The following is an 11623-nucleotide window of genomic DNA, read 5'->3' on the forward strand; positions in this document are numbered from 1 at the left end:
GAATTTTTTTCAGCTGATGAAAGATAAAAACCTTGATAGCCAATCAGAATCCTCGGATGACATAGACGACCAATCACAATTGACCAATCAGAATCAAGTATTCCAGAGCACTATAAATAACTAAAATAATGTCAAATCTTTGCTAAATGTCCGCTTTTAAGTGCCGTTCTGAGTGAAAGAAATGTCATGTTCTCTGAGTTGGTAAAGTACAAAGATGGACATTGTAAACATCACTCTTTTAAATGTCAGATGTGCAAATGTATGGGTGAAGGAATAAGACCGAGAAAGAGAATGAGAGGTCTGGTCTCAGGATATGAGTTTACTTAAATGCAGAGAGAATGTTAATCATTTTTTTTTCTTCACACTCTAACTCACACTGTTTGTAGTTTGAACATGGCATTTTTTTCATGAAAAACATGAAAAAAGAGAGGTGTGCTATTACTTTTAAAAGTACTTAATTTTTTCACCAATCAGACTTACATTTTAAGTCGACATGAAATCAAAATTGACCCTATTTACTTTGTTAGTGCATACTAGTTTTGTGGTGAACAATTAATCCATGCAAGTTAATACACAGAAACAAATTTTATCAAAATCTGAAAAGTTATTTCCGGTCTGGAATGGCGTTCCTTTTCTGATGACGTCAGTTTGACGGCTTGGGCTGAAAACGCTTAACCACTCCCCTCAAACCGTTAGACTGCTATGAGCGAGACGGAGAGGAGGAGCGCTAGAGTAAAACCCTGCCCTCTGTTCAATATTCCGTTTCACTAGGAAATACGTCACAACACTGGAGAAAAGTCGTTTGCAACTTCCGGTTCACAGGGACTTTCAAATGTTGCAGACTTACACTGAAAAGAGGACTCAGTCACACATATCACGGTGGCTTGAGGGTGGACTCTTTTTGTCTTGGTCTTGTAAACAACAATCTAACAACCACTCACAACACCCTAGTAACCACATAGCAACAAACAAACAAACAACTGCATAGCAAAAACCTGGCAACCACCCATCATACTGGAGAGTTTTACACAGGTTAGTGCCACTCTTGGAAAATATAAAAAATGAATGCTATCACTTTCACATGACAACTTTAGGCAACATTTCATATGTAGTAGGCCTACTGTTTAATGTATTAATTTGAATATATGAACTTACACAGACACAACAAACATGTACGCAGACTGTCAGCATACACGGTCTAACAGATCCACGTTGTAATAGCAGTGCTTAAAGGTAATTTAGGGCCCCCCTCCCATAGTACTGGGAGTGTAATTAGCCCCCTGAGCCAGCCAATAGGAAGTGACAGTAAGGTAAACAGACAAGCCTCATTAACCCATCATCATGAGACTCGTAATGAGGAGACACACACCACAATTACAATCAGCACATCATCATAACACACACTGGCAGGAAGTTGTATATCATCTGGAGAGACGAGTTTGCGGTTTGCTGGGCAAACGTGTGAAGATGATGAGCATGTTTAGGTAGGCAACACATTCACTAGAAATATATCAGCTTTCACACACTCAAGTGCAAATTCATACAAATGAATGCATACTATGTGTGAATCTGTGTGGGTCTAACGTCTAGATTGACACATAGACAATACCTGTGAGACAGCTGCATGTGTTTCAGTGTATAAGTGTAGTGTGCCCAAAAAGCATTTAAGCATTTCTGTCTCTTAACATCTAACTACATTTACTGCATGAGGAGTGTTGTCACATGATTTGAGTTGTAACACAGCAATTAAGCCCATTACAAATGAACAACAGGAATGAAATGATGCATAAGGGCACATCCTCCTGAGGTGACAGTAGAAGTTGTATTACATTTAATATCTCAAGGATTTACATCGTCATGTCTGGTTTATACATTGATTTGGGATCATGTTAAATGACAAAACTGGTATCATTCGAATGAACATTCTTATTGTAAAAGTACAAATAACATCCATATAAGCATTTTATGTTAAAAGCAGTAGCAATATATCATGACAAAATTAAGCCCCAAACCACGCTCACGCTGTCCATTATTATTTATTTATCGTAATTTGTATAAGGTCTACACTATTATTCAAAAGTTCGGGGTCAGTACGTTTTCTTTTAAGATATTATTTTATTCAGCAAAGATGCATTAAATTGATCAAAAGTGACACTAAAGACTATAACGATGTTACAAAAAAATATATATTTCCAATAATTCTATTTCAATTCTACTTCAAATAAATGCTGTTATTTTGAACTATGTAAAAATCCTGGAAAAAAAGTTTTACAAAAATATTAAGCAGCACAACTGAAAATTCTTGAAAATTAAATCAGCATAATGATTTCTGAAGGATCATGTGACTCTGAAGACTGGAGGAATGAGTTACTTTTAATCTTTGTTACAGACAATTATAGAGTCTAAAATACTATGTAAAGATGTAAGAATATGTGAAGTATAAGCTAAGCAAAAATGTTGACACAATGTTGTGCAGTTACAACAGACATGAGCATGGTCACTCATTCAGTTTAATCTAAAAAAAAAAAAAAAATTAAAAAAGAGGCTAGTATTACATAAACCAAATTACTTATTAATTACCCAGAGCCTCATTACTACAACAACATTTGCTTAAATGCAAGACAGACTGACTAGATGAAACGGGTCCCTCATTTGCCAAAGGGCAAACACACTTCTTTCTTTCCAAGGAGTTAACAAAAACAATTTAACAAATGCATAGACGCAGAGTTGCACTGATATTATCTCTCATCGATTCTGTTACCGTAATAATAAGTGATCACATCTCAACTCTTTTATTGATTATGTGGCTTGCTTAGGCAGCATGACATATGATTACTTAATAGCACAGGTCAGCACTTCTCTACTTTCACACTAACAACATGATTAAAAATGTGTGATTGATGTGATTAAAATTATCTATTGCCCTACAAAACAGGAACAGTTCTGACTTCACACACAACATTCTTGTGGTCCAATAGCCACAGTCTTCATTACTAAATCAAAGCGATTATTCATTAATGGGAAGCAGAATATAAGACTCCCCTCCCCCTTAACACACATACTTTCTCCCTCAGTCTCTGTCTCTCTTATATCATTATAAGGCTCTAATTAAAAGGCACATTGAAAGCCTGCAGGGTTTCGATCTTTAGGGACGTATTTGGAACAAAGGGACAGTTGAGCTTGGCATCATAATTACTGCCTCTCCGTGCAGTGAGGAGAAAGATGCATTAAGTGCAGAAGAACAACATCATCTATAAGTGCCTATTTCCTTCCTTACGCTGGTTTCACCTCACACCAAGCAGCATCAACCACATTTAAACATTTAAAGACCAGATTGTGCACCCTCAAACCATGAAGCTTGCGGGGTGATGTTGAAAATGTCCTCCACTTCACTACGCTGGTGGCTTGACCTTTGTGTCCATAGCTGTTGGACAGTCTGTGAAAACACAGCGCTCCTGTGGCTGAGGAACTGAGCTAATTACTCTGAGTATGAATGACTGATAGAAGAAGATCGAACACTGTGGCACCCACCTGTGCAAACCAATGGGATTGTAATCCTGCTAAACTCTGCTATAAACACTTCCACAAGTCATTTATTGCCATTGATTAGCAATTTTAAAACTTGTTTCACTATTGAGAAGGAAGACACTGTGATATGAATTGACTTCACTGTAAAAATGATTACATGCATGCAGCTCCAGACCGGATTACAACTTGTGCATTGCTTAGTGACCCGTATCTTTATTGCATAAATATGGTTTGTATCTAATGCACGCACGCACGCACACACACACACACGTTGTGTTTTCATGCTTTATGGGGACTTTCCATAGACATAATGATTTTATACTGTACAAACTGTACATTCTATCCCCTTACCCTAAACCTACCCATCACAGAAAACTTTCTGTATTTTTTAATTTTCAAAAAACATCACTTATTATGATTTATAAGCTGTTTTCCTCATGGGGACCAAAACAAAAATCCCCAAAAGGACAAGGATTTTGGATATTGCCATCTTTGTGTCTTTACCAGGCCACACACGCATTATATAAACGCACTGCACGACTATATAAAATGTAAGTGCATTTATGTTGAATGTTATATAGCCTGTATTTATAATAGAATACATTTAGAAAAGGAAACAATAGGGGACAAATATAAACGTAAAACGTAAAAAAAAATGTCCAACAGGTTTTTTTCAGGGAATTTAGGCTACTGAAACTTCATAGAGACAAATCACAGGCAGTGCCTCACCGTTACTTGTCAATGCATATTAAAATAAACCTTAATCATTGTTCAATAGCTATATTTTAATCTCTCACCCTTACAAACACGCACATCCTCTGAGCTGTGAATGTAATTCCACCACACAGTTCATGGAGACGCAATGCTTTCTGACATTCTTTCATACATACTAATGAATAATACATGAGATGAAAAGAATCATGCCAAAGTTATGAAATACTAAAGGAACTGAACATGCCCCTTCCATCGTCTTAATGCTGCTGTGAACGGAAACCGTGTCACGCAGTTCGCCAACAAAACCCAGCCATGGTATATTAATACCAAATCCCCTCTGCACATCTGTTAGTGGCGATCTAACGGTGCGCCCTAAGTGCACCTCCTGCAGTCGCTCTCCATGTTTTTTACATGGCTATAGATTAAGACCAGCTCCCAGTGAACTACATCCTATGTGAGGAGACACAGGATAATTCATATGGCACAAGTAACACTCACGAGAAAAATCTCCAAACCTACATATTTGCGGTTCAACGACTGCCTTGAAATACACGCTTTGAGGCGCATAGATTCTGACAGAAAACGCGCTGCGCCAAAACGCGTGAATGCGTTGACGGGTTCTACATGGTTTCTGAATAAAGCGTGTGAGTCGCGGCGCGTGCAGGTGGCTTCTCATCAGAGCAATGCGCAGTCTGGGCAACTACGATGCCTGCTCTCCGATACAGTGTGAAGAGGTGGTCCATATTTTACGCCCAGGCATGCCTGCCATCGACTATTGCAGATTTGGGTGATATAAATACAGAAAAGTTTCTTACCTCTGTCAGTGTCTTCTCTGAAAAGATTCCGCTGTTTGTTTAGCTGCCTATCCGCTTTACTACACTGTGGGATCAGGGAGAGATACAGAATGAGGATGGGAGGGGGAGTGAGAGAGTGAAGATCGGGGTAGACCTCTCTACACTGGGATGATGCCACTCCTGCGTGATCCCAACCGCAATATGCAGCCACCCGATATGTTAGACGAAGATGCCATCACTTTTTATTTAAAGATCATCTGCCCCCACCTCCCTACTATCCACCTTCTCACCTAATGTGTTTTACAGTATATCATCTTCTAGGAGCTGCTCTAAATTGTCTTTTGATATGTGCTAATATTGTTTTTTTCTTTCTTAAATTGCTTGAGGCACCATTTGAGGTTCCTCAAACTCCATGACTGGTGAAAACCTCTGAAGAAATTCCAGGTAGCCCTTCAAAATGGTCAGTTCTCGCAGGAACTTACAAAATAGATCGCTTATATGGTTAGTTCATCCAAAAAAAAAAAAAAAAAAACTGTTTTCAAATACTCACCATCACATCGTTCCAAACCGTAAGTCTTTCGTTTATCTTCAAAACTCAGAGATCTTTTAGATGAAATCTGACAGATTTCTGTCCTTCAATTGACAGTCCACACAACTACCACTTTGTCGCTTCAAGAAGATCACAAAGAGATCCATATGAATCGAGCGGTTTAGTTCAAATTTTCTGAAGAAATTCGATAGCTTTATACAATGATGAACAGTTTAAATTTAGGCTTTTATTCAAATATAAAAAGCTGAACCGTACATGCTTGACGCAAAAGAACAAATCTCATTGGTTCTTGCGGAAGCTCAAACGTGCTGCGTAGCAAGAGAATGAACCTCGTTGATTCTCGCATGTCAAGCGAACATGCTCGACAGGGCCGTGCACAGGGGGGTGGCCCGGTGGCTAGAGCCACTGCCCTTCTGCCCTCATCAGCTGAGGTGCCCCTCTCGCCCCCCTCCCTAACCCTCCAGAAGATTCCCATAAAAACGTTCTGTTATCGCTCCACTAAAGATCCACTGATTCCGCTAATCCGCTCCGTGTTTTCCTGCTCGCTCCGCAGCGTCACTCGTAGACAAGCATGTGTCTCTCCGACGACAGTTTCAGAATAGAATTTCGTCCCATTCACAGGTCGATTACAAATTACAATCCACATTACAGACAGTAGTCGATCCACAAAATTAGTATTTTGGTAATATGTTTTTGTATTTCTGTCGCAAAATGTTTTGCTCCTGGTCTTCAAATAGTGCTAACAAGTTACAACTCGTGCAACATCCATGTTCTTGGAAGAAAAGCAAATATATGTTTTGTGCCGTTAGCCACCTTGTAACCTACTATATTAAAGTACTATTCATTTAGATTAGAACACATTTAGATAATATATAGTATATTACCTTTTTATTATGTATAATGTTAATATGGTCTCATTAAAATATTATAAATATGATGTATGTTATAGATAGATACTATATCAACTAAGGCAACTGATTATAATGGGAAATATATTTACAGGAGTTAATGTGTGAAAAACTGTCTGCTAAATATTCTATACATAATGATTTACCCTCTGGCTTTCTAGAACTTTGATTCAATTTTTGCAATGTTGAATAGGCTTTGTCTTTGCTCTTTCTCACTCTGTTCTTCTAATTTTGTGAAGGCATTGTTTTTTTGTCTACAAAATCTGCAAACAACAGAAAATGTTATTTATTTATTTGTGATTTATTTATTAGTGTTATTTATATTAGATTAGATCAGGTTAAATAATTTGATTGAATAAGAATTCAAATTTTCACTACTCCCAGTGTATGATTGCAGAACAATATATGTTTGAAAATTTATGGAGCAACAGATTTTGTGTGAAAATAAATCAGAAAGGTGGTTTGTTTAAAAATCGTATTAATGTATGAGGTGGCAAGGAGGTACACACGGCGTAAAACCAGCATGGTAAGACACACAGTATTGATAAAAATACTTAAGCTAAATTAATATGCTTTTAATAATGTCTAAGTTGATACTTGTTCAAACCAATCACTTTAGTAAAGTTTATAACAATTTGAGTTATTTTGATCAATTAAATAATAAATGTTTGTTCAATAAATATAGGCTATCTGTCATAATTTTCATTTTAAAAATACAGAAACAAGATTCTTGAGATCTTTGTATTTAAATTGCTACATAAGTCTAAAACATTAAAAATATATACATAAAATAGTAGATTAAATTAGCACAGAATCAACTTTGATCAAGTCAATGATCAGCCAAATTTCCAAGTCCATCATCAAAAGCGTTTATGAAAAAAAGTGCTGAGCAGAATTTGTGCCATTGAGTGGTAAAAAGAGAATTAAGTCAAATGCGCATTTTACCCCGGTGTGACTTTATAACTGTTGTAACCTGTATATCATTTCAATTTATACTTTAAGTGTATAATATTAAATTAAATGTCTATACTACTTCCATAGGATGAGGCAGCTCAGAGAGTGAGAACCCTGAGCATCAGACAGTTAAACTGGCATTGACATTGAATTATTTATTTGGAAGAGTAATTATAACAACATAACTTGATTTTGCACTAAATCCTAATTGTAATCGTATTGCCCATATAAAAGAGTTGTTTTTAATTTTCTGTATTAAGATGATACTGCCTCATTCAAACTCCTTATAGTGCCCCCTTTTTTGGTTTAAGCCACTGCCCCTCAAAATGTCTGTGCATGGCCCTGATGCTCGAGCTTCCGTTTATCATATATATTTATTACATGGCTTGGTTGAATTCTAATGCAGAATGCGCTCTGTTATTTCTTGATAACAGACCGCTGCTAAGTATAACACACCGTTGCCATGAAAAACAGAGCGTTGCTATGGACGCGGGATTCTAACCGTAGAGACGGAACGGACTATTTTCTTTAGCGGAAGCAATACAAATCAATAAAAAGTTTTTAAATCAATAAACTCCTTTTTAAATCAATATTTTGTGTCAGATTATTGATTTATTTGGTAGGTAGCATAAGCGGGATAATGTAGAGCGAGGCAGTTGTTATAGCGAATACAAGGCTGAAACCTGATCAGCCTGTGTCGGGGTTGTATTCGCTATAACAACCGCCTCGCTCTACATTATCCCTTATATGTATATATATATGTATATATATATATATATATATATATATATATATATATATATATATATATATATACCCACTCTTAATATCAAACGCTTATATGCTTATTTTGAGCATAGCTGAGCCTTTCAGCATTCTTTTATTTTATTTATCATTACAGCTTCAAAAATGGTTGACAAAATATTCTGGTAGAAAATATACGCATTATACCATGTGCAATGTGTAACAGGTCTGCTGAGGGCTGGACTCAAAAAAACACACTCAAAAAAAGGTTCCTTTTCTTTTTCCCTAAAGAACCTTTTAGTGAACACAGATAACCATTTTTTTGCCCCAATTTACAGTCTGGACAAGGTGACGCTAGTTGCCGAAAGTCAGAGCCAGTCTGCAGATTTGAGTTTACAGATTTCACAGAAAATTGTGCGTGTAATGGTCACAGACTCCAATTATTTAGCTTCAAAGTTTGATTCCATCAAACTGGTTTGACATTTTGAGCCGATTTTAGAACTTATTGTTTTATTTGTCACGAGTCTCCTAGCAACAAGGCGATGGTTTCTACATTTTGTTGAAAGTCTGGTAGTGTTATTTCCTCAGTCATTTAGTGTATAATGCCCAGGTTTTCCTCTGTAACTATTTAAAAGGTCGGCAAGTGTATGATGCCTAGTGTTTTAAAATCTTTTCAGATTTTAAAAGTTGTGTAGAGTGTTCCAGCCTTTAGAAAACATTTTAATAACCTCAAGGACCTCTTTTTCACTTTAAAGAACCTTTTGTGCAATGCAGGATGTAAGGGTTTCATGGATGTTAAATGTCTTTCAGTGAACCAATAATGAACAAACTTTATTTTTAAATAAGGAAAATTCTGTGATCACTTCTTATTCCCAACCTGTATTACTTTCTTCTGAGTTACTTTCTTCCGTGAAACACAAAATATAACTGAATATGTCCAAACAATAAAACAAACCAAACCAAAAAAATAAATAAAATCGTACAAGTTTTGACCGACATGAGGGTGAGGAAATGATTCTTGGGTGAACTATCCCTTTAAAAATTGTGCCTTGAGTCTGTGTAAGAAATGTTAAAAGTAGGATAAGCAATTTTCAGAGTCGCTAGCAATAGCGAGCTAGCTTTGAAAGCATGAGATCCCACCCTCCCTTCAGAGTGTCTTCAAAGCCAAGTCTCCTTCAAACACATGAACGCGTGCATCAGGGAGCAATCAAAAGCGCCACGAGAGACGGCATTAAACCTCATGTCTCAAAGCACATACAATAATAACGAACATAAACAACTTAAAAAGAACTGACCTGTAGCACCTGACTGCTGCAGTTTCGGCGTTGATAGTGTTGCCATTGAAATGCATAAATTCGAATCACAAACCACTCAGAGTATAACTTCACAGATTTCAATTTCTTCCAAATTAGTTGGCGTGAACGCAGCATAAGCTCATTGTTTTGGTTTAGGAGGAACTGTTAAAGGTGGCTGCTATTTGTTTGCGGTGCTCGGTGACTGGCTTCTGTGTAACTCTGCATAGAATGAAACGTGCTGATAAAGTGTGATGTCTGCACAGGTGCGCGGAGGTATGGAATTACATACACTGACAGGCCTTCCACTGACGATACATATAAATGCATTTAGACCACTTAACTTAGTGATTGGATGGATGTGTATCAGGATGTGAAGAGACTTTTAACCAGCATAAAAAAAAGAGAAAAATAATTCTGTAACAAATCGCCCACCCTGCCTTTAACATGTTGGTGCATAAGAAGAATAGAAAAAGATACAGAGTTGGATGCACTATAAAGTGATCATTGTGAGAGCTGACTTGTAAAACCATCCAAGATGAGAATAACACATTTGCTCACACCGTTGGCAGAGCTATGACTGTAGGTTCTGTATAAGCCACATTTTTTTTCCCCATCCAACTCGCTAAATCCAATGAAGAAATGTGAACGTGTTTACTAAATAGCAACCCCCAGCCTCCCCAACTCACGACTCAAGTGCTGCAGCTGTGTTCCCATGGCAACGTGCCGCAGAAGTGAGACAAGCAATGAGCCAAGGTAACAAAAAGATACAGTGTGTGACACTGCTTAAAAAAGGCAGATCTTTCCTCTTATCTCACGCTCACGCTCCCGTTCCATCCCTTCATTACTGTCGCTCTCTAGTCTCTCACGTCCATCTGTCGGAGCAACGGAGGCTCAGACACCGTGTTTTCATAGCTGGCGGTCAAACTATGTTTAAAACGGGCTCACAAAGTAGCTACTAAAAAACGTACGATACTGACGTTATGTATGGAGGTTTTATTTGTGTTGAGCGAGAAGTGACGAGAGGACTCTCTAGGAGAAAGAGCATCATGTTTCTGTCTCTCACAGAGGAACTTTGAAATTCACTTTGAAAATAGAGACCAGGGTAGAGGAGAAAAGATGAATAAATTATGGCGTGAATAAATGAACACATGAGTGGAAATGGATCTATAGTTAGCAGATTTCTAGAGGTTATCAGAGTCTGATAAGGTTAACCCATACGTTTCATTTGTTCCTCATTCCACTGCATGTTTCTTCAAGCAGCTTTAGCGTCACCAAGTTTCAATGTACACGTGCTGCCATCAAGTGGTGAGCAGAAGTAATCAATCAATCAGTCTTTACGTTGTGATATGGTTTCCCTAAACTGAAGCGATTTCCATCTTTGCCCCTGCCATCTGTCAGTGGACGACTCTTTTCTCCAGACAATCTGTGCTCAAGCTGTGAATTAACTATGGATGTCATTTTCAGCAGGCAAACATAGCCACACGGCAGCTGCCGTCAGTGGTGACAAATCTAAGTGTTTTCTGCAGATGCTGAACACATCGAAATGTTGTAGGTTGCTTCTCACATGCAAATGTAGCAGACGCATAGCATATACAAGTAATTAATGGGTGAAATATTAGTAGTAACATAAATACACAAAACTAAAATAGTGAGCAGCCTAGCCTAAATCAAGTGTGCTATCATACATTAACACATTTTATGCAACAAACACGTCCATGTTGCTCAGCAAGTATTTATTATAGTACATAATTAGGATATAATACAATGGCTAAATGCAATAGGATGCAGTCTGAAATAAATAACAACTTGAGTTAGACACGTATGGCCTTTAGATAGCCTACACGAGGCTTTAGATAGCCTACACAACATCTAGTAAACGAAAAGTAAAAATTAGACTCTTAAATTGTCAAATATTGGAATGCAGAAGATTCAGAGACTAATATAAATGTGGTTAGTTAGATTTTCTCAAAGGAGAAAATAAAACGTTCTGCACCCTGAGATACTGTAATAATGCCACTAGAGGGCAGTGCTCCTTTTTGTTTGAATATTCCAATGTATACATTTCACACCGGGACTTTCCACATAAGGTACAACATGGGGCCTGAAACTCTTAAAAAAAATATTTAAAAAACAAAA

The 11623-nt window shown here is 37.4% G+C and overlaps 1 protein-coding gene across 1 annotated transcript in view; it reads right to left on the reverse strand.

Moving 5' to 3' along the window:
- Positions 1-5171, reverse strand: part of elfn2b (extracellular leucine-rich repeat and fibronectin type III domain containing 2b) — an 88477-nt gene extending 83306 nt beyond the window's left edge. The window contains exon 1 of the mRNA XM_084122794.1: positions 5058-5171. The gene's annotated coding sequence lies outside the window, so the exon portion shown is untranslated. The remainder of the gene's footprint in view (positions 1-5057) is intronic.
- Positions 5172-11623: the final 6452 nt, after the last annotated feature.

The sequence above is a fragment of the Abramis brama genome, assembly GCF_963993115.1.
Source record: "Abramis brama genome assembly, chromosome: 1".
NCBI classification, from domain to species: Eukaryota; Metazoa; Chordata; class Actinopteri; order Cypriniformes; family Leuciscidae; genus Abramis; species Abramis brama.